Source organism: Haliotis rubra, unplaced genomic scaffold (genome assembly GCF_003918875.1).
Source record: "Haliotis rubra isolate DU_JTF1 unplaced genomic scaffold, ASM391887v1 Scf972, whole genome shotgun sequence".
Lineage (NCBI taxonomy): Eukaryota > Metazoa > Mollusca > Gastropoda > Lepetellida > Haliotidae > Haliotis > Haliotis rubra.
Genome location: NW_025767715.1, coordinates 1 through 13309, shown reverse-complemented (window position 1 = coordinate 13309; position 13309 = coordinate 1).

The following is a 13309-nucleotide window of genomic DNA, read 5'->3' as shown; positions in this document are numbered from 1 at the left end:
CGGTGTAGAAGTGTTGTTGCATCATGTACTTTGTAAATTTGTATCTACTGATTTTGAATGAATAATAAAAAAAATTAAATATAAAAATGTATTCCTTTTTATGTGTCCCCGACTGCCTTTTGACCTCGCTGCTGCTGCTGCTGCGGTATTGCTACATTTCCCAAGCTCGAAAGTATTAGGGATGGTGTACTGAACACAGTTTGGAGGATTTAGACTTCTTTTCCTTCATGAGAGGATTTCTCACTATGAAAGAAACAAGGTGTATTTTTATCTCTGTCGACACCAGTCAACCAGAAGCTTTAACTGCTATGAGACTGTGCCATGATTGATAAAGCCTACATTTGCAAATCAGCTTGTAACACATCACTGCTACAACATGTCACGCGTCATTTGAAAGGTCTCATTCTACTGTTGATAGATATATGAGAGATATTTTTATCATATCAAATAATACAAGGCACCCGTGAAGAGCCACCTCCTCGTGGTGGGTGCTGGGTAACGCTAAGCGCTCTTCGACCCCCCGTTGTGGACCCGGGGGTATATTTGGTCCACCAACCCGTTTGCCGTGGGTTGCGCCCCTGTGTCGGTGGAGGACGGGATTCTGGTGGTTGAGGGCACTGGGAGCCTGGAACCGTGTTCCTTTTGCCCAACACACCACTTTGGCCCTTACTTCACCTAGACGGGTGGTAGAACTGGCCCGGTTCTATCAATCGGCTGGTCACGCCAAGCCCTGTGCATGGTGACTATGTTTGCACAATACGATATCATTGGGTTTTGGTTATTTTGATCTACATTGTACTAATTTTTGATAAATTTAAATTGCCTAGAGTCCTATGCCAGAAGGCGGTGGCTCATGGGCCAATCTGGTGGTATTAGATCTCTGAAATCTGTGATTTTTGGGAATGATATCATCGGCCGAACCAGCCTGGCATTTATTCTTTTAGTTTTTCATGGCTTTTCATGTCTTTATCTCTGGAGTATAACACCCCTGTATCCCTGGTGTAAGCATCTAGGAGATCCGGTGCTATTCGACACTGTCCTTGTTGACACTCCGTGGTGGGTGGGGAGCAGGGGTGCCGAATCTATTTACACTTATCATGGATCCCACTCCATCTGGTTCATTGCGAAACGAAAAAAGCGACGTTTCGAACATGTTGATGACCCTTCAAAAACTGTTTCTTCGAATTCTGACTCATGGGCTCGTTTCCTTGTGTTTGAGGCAACTGATTTTCTGCCTATAAAACTAAATCCTTTTATGATATCTAAGGCTGTTTCTGGATTTTGTGGAGATGTTAAGAACGTCACCCGTCTCCTCCGTAGTGGTTCACTTCTGGTGGAATGTGCACGGAGACAGCAGTCTCAATCTTTTGTCCATCAAAACTTTTGCCAATATTGAGGTTGCTGTGTCTGTGCACAGAACATTAAATTCATGTCGAGGAATCATTCGCGACAGAGCTCGCTGTTTGTTCGACATGTCAGAGGATGATATTGCTGCAGAGCTTGTAGATCAAGGTGTAACCGCTGTAAAACGTTTCGCCGTCAAGAGAGGGTACCCTTGTGAAAACTAATACCTATCTCTTGACGTTTGCCCGTGCATCTTTTTCCACAGTCAATTAAATCAGGATACTTTAATATCGGAGTGGATGTGTATGTCCCCAGTCCACTCCGGTTGTTATAAATGCAAGAAATTTGGTCATGGGTCCAACTCTTGTCGTGGCTCTGTGGTGTGTCATCGCTGTGGTGGCAATCATGAAAACACAGACTGTGACCAAGAGTTTAAATGTGCAAACTGTTCTGGTCCACATGACTCTTCATCCAAATCCTGTCCCGTTTGGCAAACGGAATCAAAAATAATGAAGCTAAAATGCGAAAATAACATCCCATACCTTGACGCTAAAAAAACTCTTTAAAATTGAGAATTCGACCCCATTACATCTGTCATACTCTGCTGCAGTAACTCGGTCTGTAGTGACATCCTCTGTTACCTGTCAAACAGATCTGACTTGGGTCAAGTCAGAGAAGCCCATGAATTCTGCTTCAGTCTTACCATCGACATCCCGAGCCACTCAATCTCCATCTGCCTCTCAGGATTCATCTGGATCTCAGACTTCATCTGGCTCTCAGTCTTCATCAGACTCTCAGACTAAGACTCAGCCAGAGACATCACAAGCGTCAGCTAAACAGTCTAACACTGGTCATTTGCCCCCAAAAGAAAGCGAAAAAATTAAACAGGAAACAACAATTACCAACTGTCCCAATACCTTCAGAGGTTCCTTTTGACAACCCCTTTGAACCTCTAGATATGGAGGTGTCACCGTCCTCTCAGGACACACGGAGGAGCTCCACTTCCTCATATTCACGCGGAAGATCACCAATTGAAGCACCATGACTCAATTGTCCACTTTAATTCAATGGAATTGCAGAGGACTCAAAAATAATTTCAACGAGATTCAATTACTAACACAGGATTTTCAACCGTCAGCTATATGTCTCCAAGAGACATATCTAAAACATATAGATAACTCTATTCTGAGACGGTATAGTGATTATCCCTCTTTCTCTCCTCCAGGAGACAAAGCAACTGGAGGTGCTTCCATTTTGGTACGGCAAGGGATAATACACAGCCCTGTCCATCTTAGTACAAATCTTCAAACTGTTGCTGTTCGCATCACCCTGCATATTGCATTGACCCTGTGCAGTTTATACATTCCTCCCTCTTCTGATATTAGACAGTCGGATCTTAAAAACCTATATGACCAGCTTCCGAAGCCATGCCTCATCATGGGCGATATGAACGGTCACAACCCACTTTGGGGAAGTGACCATACTAATACAAAAGGTAAAATCCTTGAGGAATTCGTTTCTGAAAATAATCTATGTATTTTTAATGACTCAGCCACTTATTTACATCCAGCTACGGGAACATATTCTTCCCTGGATCTATCACTCGCCGATTCCAACGTATATAATGAATTTGAATGGGGGGTACATCATGACCTATGTGGGGGTGATCACTTCCCCACCATTTCTCAAAGCGGTCAACCCTGGTGATGATCCGCCTTTATGACGACGGAATTTTGCCAGGGCTAACTGGTCATTATATCAGACACTATGTACTGATCACTTAAAACATGACATTTTTGCGAACAGCGAAGATCCTATACAGTTATTTTCAGATATACTGAACAACATTGCTGACCAAACTGTACCAAAGTCCTCTGCAATTCCACACATTCGTAAGCCATGGTTCAATAATGAATGTAAACAGGCCAGAGAGTGTAGGAAGAAAGCTGAAAAGTATTGTCGCCGACATCCTACTGTCCATAATCTAGACAAAGTTAAAATTTTAAATGCTAAGGCTAGACGTGCTTTTAAACAAAATAAGCGTCAGTCTTGGCGAAATTATGTTTCTAAAATAAATTCACGCACACCTATGTCAAAGGTGTGGAACATGATTCAAAGAATAAAGGGCAAAGGTTCTAAATCTACTGTTCACCATCTGAAGGATGGTGATAATTTATTAACTAATAAAACTGACATTGCCAATAAACTTGGTGAAACTCTCGCCAAGCACTCATCTTCATCCAATTATGTCCCTGAGTTTCAAAAGTTTCAGAAACAACAAGAGAAGAAACGGTTAAATTTTAACTCAGACAGTGGTGAAGATTATAATGAATTACTTTCACTACATGAGCTACATACCGCCCTTGGGCAAGCTCATGATACAGCAACAGGGGCTGACGATATCCACTATCAGCTCCTGAAGCATTTGCCCGAACCATGTTTGGAAACATTGCTAAATATTTTTGATTCAATATGGACTTCAGGGAATTTCCCAACTTCATGGCGTAATGCCATTGTCGTCCCTATTCCAAAACCCGGCCGGGATCATACTGATCCATCGAATTACAGACCAATCTCTTTAACGAGTTGTGTCTGTAAAACCATGGAACGAATGGTAAATAATAGACTAACATGGTATCTTGAAACCAATAACCTTATAACCAATATTCAATGTGGTTTCAGGAAAAACCGTAGTACCATTGATCATCTGGTACGACTAGAATCCTTTGTTAAAAATGCAATAGTAATTAAACAACATGCCGTATCGATATTTTTGATCTCGAGAAAGCGTACGATACCACCTGGAAGCATGGCATTTTAAAGGATTTACATGATTTTGGTTTGAGGGGTCGTTTACCTCTTTTTGTATCACACTTTTTAACCGACAGGCAATTTCAAGTCCGAATGGGTTCATCCCTGTCTGACAATTATAATCAGGATCAGGGTGTGCCACAAGGCAGTATTTTGTCTGTCACATTGTTTAGTATAAAGATAAATAGTTTATCAAAAGTTTTTAATGATTCAATTGATGGATCATTATTTGTGGATGATTTTAATATCTCTTGTCGCGGTAAAAATATGCATACTATTGAACGACAACTGCAGTTCTGTTTAAATAAAATAAATAAATGGTGTCTTGAGAATGGCTTTAAATTTTCTAACTCCAAAACTAATTGTATACACTTTTGTAGGAAATATAAGCCTCATAAGGACCCAGAACTATTTTTAAATGGTATTCTCATTAAAGTTGTAAAAGAGGCCAAGTTCTTGGGTCTAATTTTCGACTCCCATTTGACTTTCCTTCCACATATCAAATCCCTAAAAACTAAAAGCCTGAAGGCACTCGATTTATTGAAAGTCGTTTCTAATTCAAAGTGGGGAGGGGACCAAACTACCCTCCTATTCCTATATAGATCACTGGTCCGCTCGAAGCTTGATTATGGCTCCATCGTATATGGTGGAGCCTGTAAAAGCAACCTAAAACTATTAGATTCTGTCCACCACCAAGGTCTGAGACTTTGTCTTGGGTCATTCAGAACATCTCCTATTGATAGTCTCTACGTCGAGGCAGATGAACCATCTCTTACCCAACGCCGTATAAAATTATCATTACAATATATTACCAAACTATATTCTAACGAGTCTAATCCTGCATTTCACAGCATCTTTAATCCTCTTTATGAGCATTTGTACAACAAGAAATCTTCTTTTGTTCCGCCTCTTCGGCTCAGGATTAAGCCATTCATTACTGCTGGCGGCATTGAGCTGGAAAATATAGCTCCTTCCCGACTTCTTTCTTCTCCTCCTTGGCAATTGGTTAGACCAGAAGTTGACCTATCACTAACATCGTTTAAAAAATCAGAAACTAATGACTTGCAATATAAACAAACATATAATCAATTAAAAAGTAAATATAATACATATAAATCCTTATTTACAGATGGGTCCAAGGATGGTGGCGCGGTTGCTTGTGCCACTGTCATTGGGTCCAAAACAATATCTTCCAGATTACCCAATGACAGTTCAATTTTCACAGCAGAAGCAAATGCAATACTAACAGCTCTTAAATATATTAATAAACACCGTAAATATAAACAATATATCATCTTTTCATATTCTCTTTCGTGTCTTCAGGCTATTAAAAATCTTTCTTGCAAACATCCACTTTTATTAGAAATTATTGAATTGTACAATGAACTTGCTACTGGCCAATGCGACATCGTCTTTGTTGGTTACCCAGCCACGTTGGCATCTCTGGGGAACACAATGGCTGATCTTGCTGCTAAGGCAGCACTCAACAAATCTGTGACACCACTTCTGATTCCATACTCTGATTACAAAGCTAGCATTAGCACTTACATCCGTGATCTGATGCAGAAGAAGTGGGACACCCAAGTAGGTATTAATAAATTACATGCAATAAAACCCTACATTGGTTACACCTACATGGGTTGTCAGTCCAGATTTGAGGAGGTCATTATAAGACGATGTCGTATTGGCCACACAAGATATACTCATGAGTACCTATTAAAAGGTGAGGATCCTCCGTTTTGTATCCCTTGTGATGAAAGAATCACGGTCAAGCATGTCCTGCTTGACTGTGTTGAATATTCTATCACAAGGGATATCTATTTCAAATTCCAAACGATGAAGGATCTTTTAGTACTATAAGTTCTCATTTAATTATTGCATTTTAAAAAATTAGATTTGTTAACAGATTTGTAAATAGATACATATTTTATTATTGGTAGTTTAGATTAGTAACTGAGATTGTTAGTGGCTGTACCCTCAAAGGGGTTGAAGTAGCGTAAAATTATTGTCCTCCTGAGAGGGTACGTAAGTCCCAAAACTTTCAAAGTTAACTTTTGCTTACCCGATTTTTAAACGTAGTATATTTGTTCATTTAAATTTTGGCTAAACTTGTCCTACAATCGCCAGCTGCTGAAGGGATGGTGTAAATCCAACTAGGGTCCATGCAGGTAGCAAAGTAATGTAAGTCCCCATGGTTCCTAGTATGGTGATCTACCTTCAGTTGTTGGCGATCTATAGCCTGTTTTTATATTGTATTGTCTTCGTAAATAAAATAGTTTTACATGTTCATGCTAGTTTTAGACTCCATCTGTGATACTCTAGTTATTTTACAGTCCTGCGATGACTGATTATTTAGCAACTTTAATTAATTGTTTATTTAAAACATTTATCGTTACTATATGGCTGAAATATTGCCGAGGTGACGTCAAATTCTAACTCACTCACTCACTCACTCAAATAATACAGCCACAACTTAAATCTGATTATAGCTAATGAAAATGCGAGATAAACCATTGATGAAGCAAAAGCTGCGGCGATTTTTCCCAATTGTAAGATATTATAATATCCTCTTACCTATTTCTTATATATTTTCATGTTAACCTAATCGGACAAAATACTATTAAATATTCTAAATACGTTGTTTGGTTTGCTTAATTCCCAATAACAGTGGCTTTCCGCTTGGTAAGATGAGACGACACTTGCAAATACCTCTCTTTTACCGAAGTTTCTATGAATAATACCCGAGAAGATTCATTTGATGTTGGGCATTGTTTGAAAGCTCTGAACATCAATAACATTACCGTTACCTTGCCTGGAGTATTTTAGCACTTGTAACAAATGACGTAAAGATTAGTTCTTTCTCCATCTGCTATAAGGATAGTGACTGGTCAAGAACTTGATCTAAGGCAACCAATCACATTACAGCAATAGATTCCGATAACTTTCAGATTGAAAGCTTTGAGTTAAATCGTCTTATCATCAACTTTATAATCAAATTACTACCTGTACTTAAAAATGTAACATAGCTGATGTATTGTGCTGGGTTGCGACCTGTGACCAACACGAAAGATCGCACGGAAAGATGAAAATAGTATCTTAGATGTAAGTTTGGCAACTTTATAATTTTAACATAAATAAACATTTTTCAAAACATACTTATTTTGCTCTTTGGCAATTTCGATGTGAACCCGCTGCCGAAGCATGTGGACAAAATTTCATATTTTTCAGCAACAATGCGAAAATTGTTAATAACTTTATATCTTTTATAACAAATTTGGTGCACTAAAATGTAATATGTGTTGTTTGACATGGAGAAAAGTGGTAGGTTTTATTAAATGAGTTTATTAAATGACAGGTAGGTTCCTAAAGATACATATCATTTAGATATGAATTTGGTCCGACCTGACGTGTCTGGGGACTTTTGATGTCTTGGCGGGTTTAATGGGTTAATATACTTGACATATGCGTGTTTTATTAGGAAAATGATCCCGTTACAGTGTAACCCACAAGAGGTTTAGCATCGTAACTTAGTACCTTTAAAACCATCACCTACATTTCAAATCATCAGCTGGCACCATACGCACCAGCTTCAGAACACAACACTGCTAATCGGAGAACGTTCACACATTCAAACAATTCCTCACCCACTTCAGAGATATATTGATAAAAACCTTCCCAATTAAAGTTGCACCGGTGACATTACGGTGGTTAATGGTATTATTGCTCGTCTAGATGGTCTGTAACTCACCAGTCTGTGGGTATTGTATTCAGAGACACCAGTGGCGAATTACGCAGCTCAAACACGCTCCATGTTCAGACTAATTCCTGTGAGAGCGCCATGTTTCCTGTTGGATTCCCATAACGTGATGTTTTGCTCTTAACTTTTTTCGCGGAACAGAATCATTCATGCCAAATTCTCTGAAATCCAATTATTGAGTTTTAACGCTTCCTGGTGAAAGGAAACCCTCCCCACTGATACTTTCCTTTGGCCAAAATAGTTTGTCGCGATCGATTTGGATCAATAGCATTCATTGTTGTGAAATAGACTGACGGCAATTCCGACTGAAATCAGCTCTAAAAAGTAAGAGAAGAGCAAACAGAAGAACAGTTGTGTGCATATTTTAAACAATGATCACTAACTACAATAAACAACGTTTATCGATGTGAGAAATACAAAAACGTCGTTCCTGTAATGAGAATAAGACGAATGTAGAGCTGGGGATTGGGGTATGAAGAACAGTCGCCATAGGTACGTGATTCTGTTCAAAACGGCGCAGCAATGATGTGGCCAATACCACATCAGCGTGGCATAAGATCCAGATATGTTTTAATATTTCTCCTGAATGATAAGTGCTTTGAGCAAAGAGATAAGTGCAACATCAATTGATTTTCATCATCATCTTCATCACTATCATCATTATTGAGTTTACGCTGACTGTATACTATGTACAGGATACTCGTTTTCAATGCAAACGTTCTTTAACTTATTTTACAGCGTGCTCAATCGATACTGGATCTATATCCACAACAGAAGAGAAAATGTGTTCTTCGATTAATGTGCATCTATATGTAAGGTAGCCGGAGCCAAAGAATCTACGGAGCGGGACAATCTATAATCCTTTCTTAAGCATTGCAGAGCCTCTTACTCACTCCACATTAATGGCAGTGAGAAAAACACTGAGCTATGGAACAATCACATTTGTGGAGGTGGGCAGTTAAGTTATAGAACTGCTCCGTCTTGCTGAGTGAAATCGATTCAAACCCTTAAATACACAACACACGTAAGCCAAGACAATTTCTCAGACGCCCTAAAGGTGAAAACTCGAACCCTCTTTTAGACTGATGAAGACAGAGAAATGTTGATGCTTATAGACAGAGGTTAGAACGAAAGTCAATGAATTCTGATTCTTGGTTCTCGCCTCAATGTTGGAGAGTGTAGTCACAGAAGTACTTGGAGGAACCTGAGTAAAGACGGCGGGGAAAAGCGGTTGAGCTGAATGTAACACAACGCTTCGAAGGGCTGATCACAATTAATTACTTGCTGGGAAACCCACTTCCCTCTTTAATGCTTTGTTTTTGTTTTGTTTTCCAGGCACTGCTTATCGGAACTCGTATACACCACTTTCCGGTCAATTTGAGTGAGTGAGTAAGTTTAGTTTTACGCAGCTCTCAGCAATATTCCAGCTATATGGCGGCGGTCTGTAAATTATCGAGTCTGGACCAGACAATCCAGTGATCAACAGCATTAGCATCGATCTGCGCAATTGGGAACCGATGACATGTGTCAACCAAGTCAGCGAGCCTGACCACCCGATCCCGTTAGTCGCCTTTTATGACAAGAATGGGTTGCTGAAGACCTATTCTTCCCGGATCTTCACAGGTCTCTGGTCAATTTGAAGTGGATAAGGTTTGAAAAGACTTAACTTTTTTAAAAGGCACAGGTGCAGTACGCAGCAAGATGTTTAACCCTACTGCCAATATCGCACCGGATCCTATGAGGTTATCTCAGGAACTGATTATATTTTTGATTTTTTTTTTTCTAGGGTAGCGACTGTACTCTTTGTGGTAAGCTAGGGTAGTCGTTGTAGATTGTGGTAATATTGTGTTGATTATTATCCTTTACATTATCAGTGACTATGTGTCCCAGTCCACCCAGCTGTGAATGGGTACCTCGTAATGATGGAAAAGCAACATAAACCCGGTGCGCCTAGTAGGCAGCAAGAGTTCTATGGTCCCCAGGGAGTTGAGATTGAAAAAATACGATGTGCCGTTGTGATGGATATCCAATGATCGAGGGAAAACAAAGCGCCTTTGAGCAGTTGTACTGGATATCGGCGCTATACAAATGTTTGTATGCAGGTATGTATTTTGCAACAAGTGATATTACATTAAAAAAGTCATATTCAACTCAATTTTGCAACAAGTGATATTACTGTAACAAAGTCATATTCAACTCTATCAAACGCAACTACAACAAGTCATATTTAGATAACGTATTCGGAAAGTAAGAAAAATGAACAGCAAAATAGTTGAAGCGGTCATATCTCTCTCACTTTCAAGGTTTTTGTTACTTTAAAATTGTAAAGTCGTGATCCAAATGCTTAAATATTCGAGATATTCTTTTATACTTCATTCAAGAAAATAATCACATGGAAGTAGTTTCTTTGTTAATTCTGAGCTGGATAATCGAGATTATAAGTAATATGTAGATCAAGATAGCTCTCGAGGGATCTTGACCAAACACACCAGGTATTATTCATGTGATGAAATTATCTGTTTGGCATATCTGTTCAAATGTTTTGTCCCATCGACTCTGTTTTATAGATATAGGTATTTATTCACGCATTTATTTTCAGTTGTACAGGACTACTGGTGATGCATAAAAGTAGCTGCATGTTACAATCGCAGAGGAAACGAATCGCCACATCATCATGTAGAAACTATTTATTTTAATCAACATGAGTACACAATGTGCAAGACAAAAACTGGATGATTTTTTCAAGTTTATTCTTGACTGATTTGAGGTGAATTATTTTACCTTAAATGGGACTTATGGTACCTGTATTGGAATATTTGAACCAATTTTCAATACTGTGTGTATACCATAAAATTGATTTATAGTAGATCTGGTGTATTTATTCTGTACCACTGTAACTGAAGACCTTTAAGGAGAACATAAACTCATGCTAATATCGCTGTCACCCCTTCCTTTTAATTGGAGAGGGGGTGCGAGGTGGGGGTGTGAGGTGGGGTGAGGTTGGGGTGGGGAGGGGGTGACAACCATTATTGGCATGGCATATTATCAGGATTAACATAACAGAATTTACACTACAGCCAACAATTAACCTAACAAATAACGAACACCTGAGTGCAATTAATAAAATTTATTTTGAAATGGTGTCTTTAAAAGTCCAATAACACAAACACATTCCCAATAGCTTCCAACTGTAACACGATTGATGAATAATACAATTTTCAGAGGATGTAAATTGAAAATATATATTAAGTGCAATATTTTTGTTGATAGAAATATATATTTTAGATTAGTCTGACATGAATGGCAACAATTACAGCTGATCAATTCATAATTTATCATAAGCTTTCTCCCCACATTGTCATAAACTCTATGAATTTTTTTCTGGTTCCCAACTAACTTTTTTCAAAACAGGATGAAATACATTCTTTTCATCAATTACACTAAACATCAGCAAATGAGTTACATCTACAACTATGCCATTATGAAAGACCTTTCTATTATTCACAGTTAAATACATCAGTGCAGTATGCATTACAGCTTCATTTACATTCATGTCTGTCAATTCTTGTGCTGTTTGGGCAAGGTACTTCACAAAACCTGGGAAGATATTCAACAAATGAAAAAGTTCCAGCTAATCAGCGCCAATGTTTGGAATGATGGAATACCGTAAATGTTCAATCAATTTTTATCATCATACATGAATTTATTAAACTCCAAACTTCAAGTTCAAGTTTTCTGTTCATTTTTCTATTTTGTCAACCTTTTTCTGAGTTGCCTCTCCTGTTCATGTAATTTTGATGGAGTTGTTCATGTAGGACTGGGGTCAGTGGCTGCTGTATCACTCTCTGCTTCACTGTAACATAAGCATTGTAAAGCATCACTATTATCTCTTCGACCACACAAACAATAAATATATCTCTGGAATTACAAATATACATCAAGGAGTAGAGGGCCAACATCATTTCATATTTTTAGACAGTATGGCAATCAATATTTTTATATGTAACATAGCATATAGGTCAAACCAGTTGTATTAAATTATTTAAACCAGTCAGTTGGCACAATTAACTTAATACGATCTGACATTCTTACTGTATCTGAGGGTGACTGTGGTAGATTCCTTATGGGAGTGTTCCTGAGAGCTGGTGACATGCTCTCTCGACTCTTACTCAGCATCTGAAATGGATATTTAAACACCAAATATATTTCAGTTGTTGTAATTAGATTGTCCCAGTAATATGTCCCAGGTATCCCCTGGTCAGTATCCCAGTAGTACTATCAGTATGCAGTAATTTCGAAAGTACATATTTCAGATTTTTTAACAGCATGTGTCCTGCATATTTGAATGTTACTTTGATTTGCAGAGCCCATCTAATTTCACTGATACAGAATATTTGTAAATAAAATTCGCTTGCCATTATCATGACAAGAAGTGTTCCATGTCCATGCTTTTAAAAATGATATAATGGACCGGTCATAATTTATGACTAGGGGGTGATGTGGTGTTTGTGGGGTTAAAGTCTCCCCTGTTTGTTTGGTGGCAGGAGGGGCCACCAGTACATATGAACTAGGGGTGGTCATCACTTGGAAATCATGACAATGTGTGTGTGTGTGGTGTGTGTGTGTTTGAATGTGTTCGTGTGTGTGTGACATTCACATTGTACATGTGCCCTAATATTAAAACCTTGCACAGTGAACAGTTTGTACATTTACTGCGCATCAGACTATGCCATGTGCCGTAATTATTTTGTACTTACGATGAATCATTTTCCAGGATCTTCCGTACTCGTCAACCACTGCCTTCTTCTTTGATCTTATTCTTGGAATATGCGAAAAGATACCATTAAATCCTTACGGGCATCATCACTCAACGCAAAGGCACACATCAGTAATCTTTCCTTTTCGAGGTCACATTTTCAAGGTTGGTCAACTCCATTTAAGCTCGTTGATTTGACCTCGAGGTCATGGTATTAGCTAAGAATGGTCTTTGTCTCTGCCTCTGCCACAGAAGCTTTTAATGGTACTTTTAATCTCAAGAGAGTGGTTGTTGTTGGCCATTGTTGTTTACAAACGAGAAGCGAATTAGAATAATTATTTCCCTTGAAGCCCTGGAGATTACAACTTTTACTGGCTCTTGTTGCCCATTGGTTTGGCGAAAACCTCTCGTTACAAACACAACCATGAATAATATGTGTGAACAACCTAGTTTTGAGTACATTGTTTCGCGAACATCTGGTATCATCAGCGTTTTCAGTGATCAGTTCATTTAACTTTCGTCACTATTTTGCCTTGTTCTTAACCAATGGTATTCCGTCATGGAAGGAAACCGAGAGTTAAGTTACTGGCCCTGCCGCTGATGTTAAACAGCACAGAAGTCCAATTATGTGAATTCGTCAT